This window comes from Gopherus evgoodei, chromosome 3 (genome assembly GCF_007399415.2).
Source record: "Gopherus evgoodei ecotype Sinaloan lineage chromosome 3, rGopEvg1_v1.p, whole genome shotgun sequence".
Taxonomy (NCBI): Eukaryota; Metazoa; Chordata; order Testudines; family Testudinidae; genus Gopherus; species Gopherus evgoodei.
In genome coordinates this window covers 22,401,297-22,415,349 of record NC_044324.1, presented here as the reverse complement: position 1 = coordinate 22,415,349, position 14,053 = coordinate 22,401,297, and the positions used below count along the sequence as shown (strand labels likewise).

Below are 14,053 nucleotides of genomic sequence, written 5' to 3'. Positions count from 1 at the left end.
AGCCCAGCTTTTGCTTAGCAATGCCTGGAAGTCTTTGGTTCAGGCTTCAGGTCTCAGACTAGGCCTCTGACACAAGAGTTTATGTTTCAGGGCCTCATCTTACTCCAGTGCCTACATCATGGGATGGTGGAATTGAAAGGAGCAAGAACACCAGGATTTCTGAAGGACCCTCTTGAATTCTCATAGCTCCACTTTCAAACCAAATAACCTATAATTCATATATGGGAAAAATGCAATTTTTGGACTCTTCTAGCAACTGAAGTAGGAATAGTCACCACATATGGTTGTGTGTGTCACGCGAGTGTGAGGGTGAGCACTCCCTTGATTTCCTAGACAGCCATGATGACACAAGCAATAAAGAGTATGAGAGATTTCATTTTTGAAAAATGTGCTTTGACAAAAAACCACCCAACAACCCACAGCTTTACATACAGAAGAGACTATATAAGACCTTGTCTGCAAGAAGGGGGGAGGGGAGAAACCCAAACATTAATTCACAGTGAAATGTTGTCTGCTCTCATTAATAACTCAACATTTATCTTATAAATAGGGAAGCTAATATGGTTTGAAAAACAATATAGAAGGGGTTCTACAGTGTGAGACATCTAGTTCTCGTCAAAAAAAAGAGGCTATTCAGAGTGCAGATTCATGGCATCTCTAGGACAGAAATCATGTCTTCCCCTGTATTTGTACAGCACCTAGCACAATGGGTCCCAATCCTGATTGGAGCCTCTGTTGTTGCAATATAGATATAAAATAACACAGGGGGAGTACTGCCCCTCATGCTCTTCAAGCTGCACCACTATGAACTGCAGTGTGCACTGCCAATCCACACACCCCAGGTAGATCAAGGACTTCTCTTTTGCAAATGTTGACAGCATAGCTCCAGCCCATCATCCTGAGTCTAGGAAAGATAATGTACCATTCCCTAGCAAGGCATGTGATTACTATAAGGTGGGGTGGACAACTGGTTGAAAGACCATAATCAGAGGAGTAATTTATCAGTGGTTCACTCTCAAACTGGGTAGCCGTATCTAATGGGGTCCTGCAGAAGCCAGTCCTGAGTCCAGTACTATTCAATATTTTTATTAATGATGGGATAGTGGAGTGGAGAATATGCTTATAAAATCTGAAGATGACATCAAACTGTGAAGGGTTGCAAGCACTTTGGAGGACAGGATTAAAATTCAAAACAAACTGACAAATTGGAGAATTAGTCTGAAATCAACAAGATGAAATTCAATAAAAATAAGTGTTAGTACTTTGCCCTGAGGAAGGAAAAATCAAATGCACAGCTACAAAGTGGGCAATCGCTGGGTAGGTGGTAGTACCGCTGAAAGGGATCTGGAGTATATAGTGGATTTCTAATTGAATATGAGTCAACAATATGATGCAGTTACCAAAAAGGCTAATATCATTCTGGAGTGTATTAACAGGAGTGTCATTTGTAAGATATGGGAGGTAATATCCCGCCACTTTATTCGGCACTGGTAAGACCTCAGCTGGAGTACTATGTCCAGTTCTGAGCACCACACTTAAGAAAGATGTGGACAAATTGAAGAGAGTCCAGAAAAGTGCTACAAAACATGATAAAAGATTTATAAAACCTGACCTATGAGGAAAGGTTAAAAAAAACAACTAGACATGTTTAGTCTTGAGAAAAGAAGATGGGGTGAGGGTGTGTAGAATCTGCTAAATCTTGAAAATACATTAAGGGCTGTTCTAAAGAAGACAGTGATCAGTTGTTCTCCATGTCCACTGCAGGTAGGAGGAGAAGGGACGGCTTAATCTGCAGCAAGGGAGATTTAGGTTTGTCATAACCTTAGTCCCAGATTTGGACCTTAGCGTCCAAATTATGGGGGTTAGCATGAAAACCTCCAAGCTTAGTTACCAGCTTGGACCTGGTACTTGCTGCCACCACCCAAAAAATTAGAGTGTTTTGGGGCACTCTGGTCCCCCTGAAAAACCTTCCCTGGGGACCCCAAGACCCAAATCCCTTGAGTCTCACAACAAAGGGAAATAATCCTTTTTCCCTTCCCCCCTCCAGGTGCTCCTGGAGAGATACACAGACACAAGCTCTGTGAATCCAAACAGAGTGACTCCCCCTCTCCGTTCCCAGTCCTGGAACAAAAAGGACTTTCCTATTCCCCCAGAGGGAATGCAAAATCAGGCTAGCAAATCCAACACACACAGATTTCCCCGATCTCTTCCTCCCACCAATTCCCTGGTGAGTACAGATTCAATTTTCCTGAAATTTCCCAGTAAAGAAAACTTCAACAGGTCTTAAAAGAAAGCTTTATATAAAAAGAAAGAAAAATACATACAAATGGTCTCTCTGTATTAAGATGACACAATACAGGGTCAATTGCTTAAAAGAATATTGAATAAACAGCCTTATTCAAAAAGAATACAAATCAAAGCACTCCAGCACTTATATTCATGCAAATACCAAAGAAAAGAAACCATATAACTTACTATCTGATCTCTTTGTCCTTACACTTAGAAACAGAAGATTAGAAAACAGAACTACTTCTCCAAAGCTCAGAGAAAGCAGGCAGACAGAAAAACAAAGACTCAGACACAAACTTCCCTCCACACAGAGTTGAAAAAATCCGGTTTCCTGATTGGTCCTCTGGTCAGGTGCTTCAGGTGAAAGAGACATTAACCCTTAGCTATCTGTTTATGACAAGGTTAGATATTAGGAAAAACTTTCTATCTACAAGGGTAGTTAAGTACTAAAATAGACTTCCTTGGGAGGTTGTGGAATCCCAGTCAATGGAGGTTTTTAAGAACAGGTTGGACAAACATCCATCAACTTCTACTCGAGTTTTGGATGCTCAATACTTTCTGAAAAATCAGACCCAAAGCAACTTATGTTGGGCAAAAACTGAGGCACCCTAACCAGTGACTTTTTTTTTTTAAAGAATGTTAGCCTAAATAACAGAAACTTGAGCCAATTTTAGGCTATGCTGAGTTAGAGAGCTGTTATTTTGATCAGTATGAACAGCAAGAGAGAATATGATCTAGGAAGTCCAGAGTGCTAATTCAAACTGTCAGTAACTTGAATAGTATAAAAATAGTTTGTATGAGTTGTTAATTAAATCATGACTTGCTCTACTTAGAGTAAAATGGAAAATTGAAGTGGGGGGGCGAGTCTTCCTAAACCTAATATTTTCAGGAGCATATCACTGGGCTTTTAGAGTGACAAAGACTGAAACCCTTTAAGAAATCCTCAGATAGTACTCATTTGGACTTTATACTAAACACACTACACTTCTTGATTAAGCTACTTTTTCACATTTTAAATCTTGTTGGTATGGGGTTCTCTTTCCACTCTGCCCCTGATCTTTTCTTCTTCTCCCAAACCTCACTAGAGCCCCAGTCCACAGGGAAGACAAGATGTACACTGAGTGCTTTATGACACCAAAACTCACTGATGTGGATTTGTGTTGTTTGCAGGAAGCTGCTAAGTGTTATAGCAAGCAGCAGCTATGGATAGCAGCAACATCTTCAGCAGATTCTTGTGTCTTCTTTTTTTTCATTACTTACTGATCCAATTTGTCATTATATAACAAGTCCGAGCTTAATTTAATATGACTAAGAAGGAAAGTTGGTCATGTGATTAAGACAAGAATTGAGAGTTGGAAGATTTGGCTTCTGTTTCTGATTTTTTTAGTGAACTTCCTGTCTGACAATGGGTAAATGATTTTCCTGTTTGCAAATCACTATGAGCAGGACCACCAATGGGGGGGAAGAGGGGGTGCAAAGGGGGCAATTGCCCTGGGACCTGGGCCTTTTAAAAGGGCCCGGGAGCCTCTGACCGCCACCGCTGGCAGCACAGCAGAGCTAAGGCAGGCTTCCTGTCCACCCTCACTCCACACTGCTCCCAGAAGCAGCCAGAACAGCCCTACGGCCCCTGGAGGAGCAGGGGGGTCTCTGTGCACTGCCTCATCCCCAAGCGCCAACACCACAGCTACCATTGGCCAGGAACTGCAACCAATGGGAGCTGCAGGAATGGTGCCTGCAGGTAGAGGCACGCAGAGTCCCCTTGGGCACCCCTGCCTAGGAGCTGCTGCCAGAGGGGTGTGCCGGTTGCTTTCAGGAGCCGTCTGAGGTAAACGCCGACCCCCTGACCCTCTCCTGCACCCCAATCCTCTGCCCCAGCCTAAAGCCCGCACCCCACACCCAAATTCCCTCCCAGAGGCTGCACCCTGCACCCCCTCCCACACCCAAACTCCCTCCCAGACCCACACCCTGCACCCCCTCCTGCACCCCACACCCCAACCCCCTATCCCAGCCTGGTGAAAGTGAGTGAAGGTGGGGGAGACAGAGTGATGGAGGGAAGGAAGATGGAATGAGCAGGGGGCGGGGCCTCAGAGAAGGGGTGGGACAAGGACCTGGCCTCAGGGAAGGGGCAGGGGGCGGGGCAAGGGTCTTTAGGTTTGCACAATAAGACAGTTGGAAACCCTACTGGGTGGGCACGTGGAAGCCCTGGCAGTGGCAGAAGAGAGCACCCAGCAGGACAGCGAGCAGCTCGCTGAGCACCAGCCAGCACAGGCGCAGCACTGCCCAAATGTCAGGCGGACCATGTCTGCGCCAGTGCGACTTGTGCGTGCATGGGAGCCCATTCACGGTTCTGCCCTGGGGCCCGGAATTGCTGTCAGTGGGCCTGACTCTAAGAGCTTTGCATGGAAGTTGCTATAGAAGGGCAAAAATATTACTACATCAGTGAAGCTTGTGATTATTAATCAACAACATGGGGTGCTTCAGTTCCATACATAGCAATGAGCATTTTATGCAAAATCCATGATCAAAGTCAGCAGCTTAGGGAACACCTTTACTGACACCTGAGAAAATGTGGGATCTTTTTGTGGTAACATTAGCAGGATCCAGTCTTCTGAATTTGTACTTAATCTTCATCTTCTGGCAGTTCTTGTGTGCATATTCTGCATGGTGCTGTGTCCTTCTGACATCAGCCATGCAGTCTCTCTCTCTGCCGGCCAGAAGGCAGACTTGAGGAAGGCTTATTTAAAGAAGGAATTTCAAGATCTAGGGATTCCTTTTTAGAAAAGTACAAACAACTTTGTCTAATTTTACATCACAGGCAGATAGGTGAAGAGAAAACAGAAATATACTAAAACACAGGATTGTAAATTGTACTTCACAACACTAATGAAATAAGCTTCATAACACCACTGTTAGCTCGGTATCTAGTAGTAATATAGTAATAAAAGTAGAAAAATAGTATATGGTCATATTGATCTGTATCATAACATATATGAGAGTCTGTGTTAGTCTGTAGCCACAAAAACAGCAAGGAGTCCAGTGGCACCTTAAAGGTTAACAGATCTATTTGGGCATAAGCTTTCGTGGGTAAAAAACCCACTTCTTCAGATGCATAACGCAGACCCACTTCTTCCCCTTCTTATTTCCACTTCTGTGCCCAAATAAATCCGTTAGTCTTTCAGGTGCCACCACACTCCTCATTGTTTTTATAACATATATGCACAAGATGTCCAAATTAAGGTTACACGAGCAACCTTAATTTTGGTATTTCCTAATCTTTCAGTGTATAACTTTGCTATCTCTTTGTTCTTTCAGTGTAGTTATTTTTAATGTAATTTCTTAAGATTTTTTAAACAATTAAAAATTGAAAAAACAAAAAATGTAGTCACAGAGGACCTCTCCATACACAAGAGTCATCAACACGGTTGGTCTTGAGATTCACAGCAGTCCTCTACCACCTACACCAATGGAATAACTGATAGCAGTAGAAGGCTATTATTTTCTGTGTGTGCCTGCCACTAATAAGGAATGGAGAAAATTTGCCAGTGGGTTTCTCAGCTAGTTGACGAAACGGCAAAGAAAAGTTGAGACTCAGGGAAAAAAAGGGATCAGTTCCAGGTTCTGTAGGGGGAATGTGCTCTAGTGGTTATAGGCCCTCCCTGTCCTATTTTGCTCCCATCTGCCCCCACTTGCCTACCCCCACTCTGTTCCTGCCCCTGCCCATCCCTCACTCCCCCCCAGCTCCTGTCCCGTTCCCTTGCCCTCTGGTCCTGCTCCTGTCCCCAGCTCCTGCTAATTTCCTCCACCACACCACTGCCATCCTCCTCCATCCCTTGTTCCTAGCCCTCCTACATCATCTGCTCCTGCCTCCTACATCATCTGCTCCTGCCCCACCTCCCCGCTGACTTCTGCTGTTCATGTCCTTACCTCCCGCTCTCCTCCCCTCCAAACTCCCAACCCTCCACCTTGCATCTTTTCCCTCACATCTCTGCACATGAGTTAGGCTGCACTCTCCTTCCCCACACTGCTGGCACGTCTGCAGGGGGCATGCGGAGAGCACAGGAGAGAGAGTCTGCCCGCTCTCAGTTACTATGCTCTCAGTTACTATGCCCAGCTGTTCCCCAACAACTTAGAGGAGCAATTTCTAGAAAAGTCCTACTCAGGCCCTGCAGTCCCAGGCTGGAGGATGTCTTGTCTCTGTGGGGATGGCATACATTTAGGCATGGTCTATACTACGCGTTTATACCAAATGTAGCAGCGTTATACTGAGTTAACCCTGCACCCTTCCACACAACGAAGCCCTTTATACCAATGTAAAGGGCTCTTAAAACCGATTTCTGTACTTCTCCCCAATGAGGGGAGTAGCGCTGAAATCAGTATTGCCATGTCGGATTAGGGTTAGTGTGGCCGCAATTCGACGGTATTGGCCTCCAGGTGCTATCCCACAGTGCACCATTGTGACTGCTCTGGAAAGCAATCTGAACTCGGATGCACTGGCCAGGTAGACAGGAAAAGCCTCGCGAACTTCTGAATTTCATATCCTGTTTGCCCAGCGTGGAGCTCTGATCAGAACGGGTGGCCATGCAGTCCCAAATCCAAAAAGAGCTCCAGCATGGACCGTACAGGAGATACTGGATCTGATCACTGTATGGGGAGACAAATCTGTTCTATCAGAGCTCCGTTACAGAAGACGAAATGCCAAAGCATTTGAAAAAATCTCCAGGCTATGATAGACAGAGGCCACAGCAGGAACTCAGCACAGTGCTGCGTGACAAGCGTAACGGAAAGCCAAAGAATCAAATGGACGCTCACAGAGGGAGGGAGGGGGGACTGACGACTCCAGCTATCCCACAGTCCCCGCAGTCTCCGAAAAGCATTTGCATTCTTGGCTGAGCTCCCAATGCCTGAAGAGTCAAAAACATTGTTCCGGGTGGTTCAGGGTATAGGTCATCAATTTACCCCCTTCCCTCCCCCCGTGAAAGAAAAAGGGAAAAAATTGTTTCTCGCCTTTTTTCAATGTCACCCTATGTCTACTGCATGCTGCTGGTAGACGTGGTGCTGCAGCACTGAACAGCAGCATACCCTCCCCTCCTTTCCTGATGGCAAACGGTAAAAAAGGGTTGAAAACCATCCTCATCATCCCGTGAGTGCTCCTGGCTGGCCTCGGTGAGGTGGGCCAGGGGCGCCTGGGCAAAAATGGGAATGACTCCTGGTCATTCCTGGCAGATGGTGCAAACGGATTGAAATCTATCCTCATCATAGCAGCTGGAGGCTGAGCTCCTGCAGCTCCCCCCACTTTCATGTCTAATGAAAATTCTGTACTGCCTGGAATATCATAGCAGAGGGAGGCTGCCTCCCCCTTATTTTATCTCATTAAAAAGTCAGTGTTTCTTATTCCTGCATTCTTTATTACTTCATCACACAAATGAGGGGACACTGCCACCGTAGCCCAGGAGGGGTGGGGGAGGAGGGAAGCAACGGGTGGGGTTGTTGCAGGGGCATCCCCTAGAATGGCATGCAGCTCATCATTTCTGCGGGATCTCTGGGGCTCTGACCCAGAGCGGCTGTGCCCTCTGGTTCTCTAGTACACTTATCCCATATTCTAGGCAGGAGTGACTCTATTTTTAGACAAAACATAAAGATGGGAATGACCTGGGGAGTCATTCCATTTTTGTCCATGTGCCCTCGGCTGACCTCAGCGAGGCCAGCTAGGAGCATCCATGACAGCAGCAGACGGTACAAAAGGACTGATAACCATCATCGCCAATCTCTAATTGCAGATGGTACAAAAGGACTGATAACTGTCATCTCATCACCAATTTCCAATTGCAGATGGTGCTATAGCTGGTAACCGTCTCTGCAACCTTGCAAAGGCAAATGAATGCTGCTGTGTAGCACTGCAGTACCGCCTTTGTCAGCAGCATCCAGTACACATATGGTGACAGTGACAAAAGGCTAAACGGGCTCTATGGTTGCCAGGCTATGGTATCTGCCAGGGCAATCCAGGGAACAGGGAAAAAGGGTGCGAAATGATTGTCTGCTGTTGCTTTCACAGAGGAAGGATTGAGTGACGACATTTACCCAGAATCACCCGCGACACTGTTTTTGCATTGGGATCTCAACCCAGAATTCCAATGGGCGGGGGAGACTGCAGGAACTATGGGATAGCTATGGGATAGCTTCCCACAGTGCAACACTCCGGAAATCGATGCTAGCCTCGGTACATGGACGCACACCGCCGAATTAGTGTACTTAGTGTGGCCGCATGCACTCGACTTTATACAATCTGTTTTAAAAAAACGGTTTCTGTAAAATCGGAACAATCCCGTAGTGTAGACATACCCTTAGTCTAGTGGCAGATAGGAGCTATGAGTCGGTGGAACATGCTAAGTGAGAGAATTTAGCTACCAAACTCCAATAAGTCTAAGCTTCTACTAAGCATGTGCAAACAGATTTGTCAGTGGCTTATAACTTAGCCAAATGTGGGCAGTTTTAAATGGGAACATTAAAGACATAGTGCTGGCACTGAGGTGGGCCTCCTGATAAGTTTTAGGTCCCTATTCTGAAGCATGGAGGCACTAGAGTGTTTCAGCAGAAGAGTTGAAAGAATTTTCTATACAAGCAAAACAGTTTCCTCATTCTTGGAAGGGACTGAGCCATTGTAGCTGAAACTTAAGTTGTTGTTGTTGTTGTTTTTAAAGCCTGAGACAGATACCCAGCGTGGGAAATTCAGTGTGAACAGCTTAAATTTGGAAGTTATAAGCCACTGAAAACAGGATCTTACAATGGAAAATGTAATAGGGCGACAGGTTATTATAGGCAGTGCTACCTGATGGGTTTTTTTTTTTAATTTTCAGAATTTACAGTTTAATGGAGAGTCATTAGCAAATTACTTGCACAGGCACTGACTTTTGTTTTTGCTGGTGGGTGCTCCTTCCCTGCCACCGATGCAAGTGCAGGCGGAGCCTAGGACGGAAGAGGCCGAGTGGGGGCAGGGTCTCAGGGCAGAGCAGCGGGTGAGGCCTCGGGGCAGAATGGTGGTCCAGGCCCTCAAAAGCCCACAAAAGATTAATCCGGCCCTGTGGGTGATGAGCACCCCCTACTGTTTTCGGTGGCTGCTCAAGCCCTGGAGCACCCACAGAGTCGGTGCCTAAGATCACTTGTCACAAACATATTGTGGAAAGAGGTCAGTAGCAGATGTTAGGAAGAATGGCTGTCTGTGGAGTGACAAAGGTTAATGGTTTGAAAAAGTCACCCCTGCCAAACTGTCAGTTGCTAGGCAACCCAAGATTAAAAAGAATGTTTGTTAAAATGTAAATCTCAATTACTCACCATGTGTGTGAAGCTTTCTTCAGGCTAATGTATATATTAAAGATTCACTTTTTTTGTGTAAAGCCACCATGGACAGAGAAGATGAAGCAAGGGGTTGTGGGCCAAATTCATGCTTGGTGCTTAACTCTAGTGAGGTACCAGCAAGGACAAATTTGACCTTATGTCTTCCATCCCAACACCCAGTTATTAGTGTCTGTTAGAGTCTAAGATGTAGTCCTGTATCCTGTAAATCTGCCTTTTTTAGCAATAGGCATTTTAGAAACATTTCAGCCCTTGACTATAGCTTATTTTTAATTAAACACACATGGAAATTCAGTACAAAAAGAGCATATTAAAGAAGTATCATACTGAAAATTTAAATGCACAAAAGTCAGGTGTCTGCACAGACATTGCACATACAGTCCAATTCAGTGCTGACAACGCAGCTCCATTTAGGGTAAATGAAGCTACACCATCTTATGCTGGGCCTGCATTTGGTCACCTGTATATAAATGCATGGATGTGAAACCTGGGTGACTTATTGACAGCACCTCAAGAGTCTGGAGAGGTACCACCAACGATGCCTCCGTAAGATCCTTCACATCACATGGGAAGATCGTTGTACTAACGCCAGCATCCTCACTGAAGCCAAGGTCACCAGCATTGAAGAAATGACCCACATGCACCAATTCCGTTGGGTTGGACATTGTGTGCGGAGGCCAGACTCTCACCTCCCAAAACAAGTCTTCTACTCTCAGCTCACTCATGGTCAGAGATCCCGTGGTGGTCAAAGGAAATGCTACAAAGACACACAAAGCATATCTTGGGAAAACTGATGTGGACATTACAAGCTGGGAGGAGCAAGCCACCAACCAACTCCAATAACAACACATCCTCCATCAGGCAGTGGCCCGCTTCAAGGAGAAGCGCCTTGCCCTTGAAGTTGAAAAGAAGGAGAGAAGGAAGGAAAAAGAAAGAACTTACTCCCAGCAGACAGCTCACCCTCCAGGAAATGTCTGTACATACTGTGGGTGGATCTGTGGTTCCAGGATTGGACTGCTGAATCATCTCAGGACGCATATGTAAATCTGTGGTTGAGATCATCCTTGAATCGAGGGATCACAGATGATAAGAGCAAGACTGTAACAGCATATATCAGCCCTTAAAATGATCCAGCCAGATGCCTGATCTATGTACACTTGTATTTACATTATACAAAATATGAGGGGAATAGGGGTGAGCGGAGGATGGTTGAAACTTACTGGAGGTCCCAGACACAGTATTTTGGAGGGGTAAAGCCAATTCCTAGAGACAGAATTGGGAGTTAACATCCTATAGGTATGAGGCGGGAGAAAGCACAATTTTGGGAGCCAATTCTGCCTCCCTCCTTTGTGGCAAGAAAGCACTATGCAAAGGATGGACACGATTTAGGGAGCCTACATAGGAGATATGCCTCTCCTCCACACCACATAGACCAGCACCATGATGGAAGCCTCCTGCCATGCACTAGCCATTCACCCAGTCTAGTAGTTTTGCTGCTGTAGAGATATGAGAGGCGGGAGGAGATTTCTTCTGCCCCAACTCCAGAGGAACTCCTTGGCAGTGTATAGTCTAGGTGCTCAGAGTGTAGGCCTTAGGCAGTTCACACCTGTTGGTGTCACTAAGCATAACCCTACGTAACTCGGGAGCGTGGAAGGCCACAAGAGTATGGAGCCTTCCTGGTTTTAGGCCTCAGCAGACAAGAGTCCCTCCATGTTTGAACTTTAATCGACCTAAAAGGCCAGGTGTAACAGCCGTTATCAGTTGCAACAGTTCTAACTGGTCTAAAGCAGAAATAATGAGGCCTGTGCACCTTTAGCAGAAGGACAAGATAACTTGCAGAAGGAAAACTTACTAACGAGCTGCCGCGGCCAAGATTACTTAATGCACCTGCGCTTACGTAATTGCTACAGGGGGAGGAAGGAGGAGGAGGGAGGGGAAACGGGGGATTGCTAGTCAGTGAGAAAAGTTCTCATGGATATAAAGGAACAGACTGCTTGTTTTAGGTGTGCTTGATCTGAGTCAATCTCCCTGCACCGCTTTGAGATCTCAAATAAACTTGGTTTGCTTCTCCACCCTGGTGTGTTTATTGGCGCGGCACACCAGGCCACGGACCCCCCCGCTGTTGCTTGGCCTCAGGCAGTTATCTGCCGGCAACACACCTCTGTTGTTTTAGGCTGTTTCCAGACTCAAGAAGACAAAACTGCACGGGTTGACATTTAGTTCAGTTATGGATGGGCTTCTTCATAAAAAAAAAAGTTTACCAGAACAAAAAGGTTATATTAAGCAGAAATTGAAGGAGAAGCCCCTTGCTCAGAGTGAAAAGTTTGAGAGAAATGGTGGGAGTGGTAATATCTTTTATCGGACCAATTGCAGTTGGTGAGAGAGAAGCTTTCGAGCTTACACAGAGAAGCTCAAAAGCTTGTCTCTCTTACCAACAGACGGTGGTCCAATAAAAGATGTTACCTCACCCATCTTGTCTCTCTACAACCCAGGACCAACATGGCTGTCAATACAGCATACAACAACCAACAGCAATGGAAAGTTTCATATTCGCAAGTGGATTTGGCTATCCCTAACATATAGAGAAATAAAACATGTTGGACCTGATGCTCCGTTTACACTGAAGCCCCTTACACAGCTCTGGTAGTGTAAAGGGGCCTTTTTATGTCCCTTTTAAGGTCCTTTTACACTGTTAAGTGCTGTAAAAAGAGGCTTAAGTGTAAATGAGAAATCAGGCCCAGTCTATGCAAGCCAGCTGAGTCATGATCAGGCCTTAATGCACTATGCTGCACTAAGTAACTCTTTATGCTGAATGCATTAAAGCACTACACAGACCCGTATGTTTACTATGCCCAGTAGTTGAGAGAAAGAAGATGGACTGTGAGCTGGAAAGAGCAAAGAAACTTTTTGTTTCCTTGCTTAAAGCTAATTTTTAAAAAATGTCACAAGATTGTTTCCTTCTCAGAAATGAATAAGGCAGAAATTGTTTACTCATTTCTGTAACATGGTTAACACAGCAGAATGATGGACTCCAATTTACACACATTCTGCCTTAATGCGACATGCTGGTGTGTAGCCTGGTATTGGACTGCATGGGTAATGCATAAAGCTGCTTATTTCCGTGCAGGGAAACTCAAGAAGTGGCTTTTACTCCATTTACAGTAAGCTGACCGTATAAGGAATTTTAGGATTAATATCTGATGGGAGGGAAATTAATAGGGCTAATAAATAAAGACCAGTCACATGAAAACCTGCTATACTGACCCTATATTTAATTTATTGTTCTTATAACGAGCACTTCTATATAGCCCTTTGTCGAGGTTGCTAGCTGTACGGCGACCCCCCTCTGGTCTCTTGAGTGCATCCCTCAGGTGTTAGGCCTTGTACCTTTACTTTTTCTGGGATGGAATCATGATTCTCCCACTCTCAGACTGGGCCCTGGGCTTCAGTACCCTGTCTGTCAACAGGTCATATCCAGCAGGTTCAACTAGGTGAGGTATATGCAGTTCTTACCTTCTCTACTGGCCACAGTCTCCCGGATATGGTGATCAAAGTATTGTTTAATCTTAATAGGCACAAAGCCTAACACCACAGAAAAAGGATTTTAAAGCAGTCGACATGAATCTTGTTCCCAGTGAGACCCAACTGGGTGATATTTGTAAAGCCTTGTAAAGACTGAAAAAGTGCTACATGTTGGCAAATTGGCTCAACAAATGCAGTGTAAATTTGAGTGCCAGCCTTTCTTTGTTATCTCTCTAGCCCGCACACAGCAGATGTGTCTCTGCGGTGACTCCAGGCACACAGACATGAAGTGTTTAACATGCTTACACAAGATATATAATATAGTCCTTGCATATTTTCCAAATTGCTGTTCAGTAGCATGTACAGACTAGCTTGGGGCTTGTCCTCAAAATAGGGTGATCAGATGTCCTGATTTTATAGGGACAGTCCTGAATTTCGGGTCTTTTTTTTATATAGGCTTCTATTATCCCCCATTCCCTCTCTGGTCACCCAACCTCAAAATATCCTTGATTCATCAAAGGCTGCAAAGAGAACAGCAATTGACATTTACATAACCTCCACTCAGCTCTTAAAGCACTTAAACTCCACAAACTCTACTGTGAATATAAACAAGACTGATGTCATCCATCACTGAAATACAGCCACCTCTGGGTAAGCAGCACGTAGCAACTCTATGCAGCAATTCCAGCAAAAAAAATTAAAATTATGTTATCTAAACTGAGCTACAATGGGAACTTCAGGTAGGCAGAAAGTATGTTTAGTAACTGGAATGTATTCCAGGATTAATACCCCACTCTTAGAGTGCTGTGAAATTTTTAATCAGCAAAAGAGATCAGGAAATCAGTTTTGTTATACAAAAGGCAGCACCTCCTGAACCACAGCACCCAACACC

The 14,053-nt window shown here is 45.0% G+C and overlaps 1 long non-coding RNA gene across 1 annotated transcript in view; it reads right to left on the bottom strand.

Annotated features, from left to right (window-relative positions):
* The window catches only part of LOC115648104, a 33,227-nt gene extending 19,800 nt beyond the window's left edge, over positions 1-13,427 (bottom strand). The window contains exons 1-2 of the long non-coding RNA XR_003999462.1: positions 13,153-13,427; positions 10,582-10,702 (exon numbers count right to left, since the gene is read on the bottom strand). This is a non-coding gene — a long non-coding RNA (uncharacterized LOC115648104). The remainder of the gene's footprint in view (positions 1-10,581; positions 10,703-13,152) is intronic.
* Between the last annotated feature and the right edge of the window lie 626 nt (positions 13,428-14,053).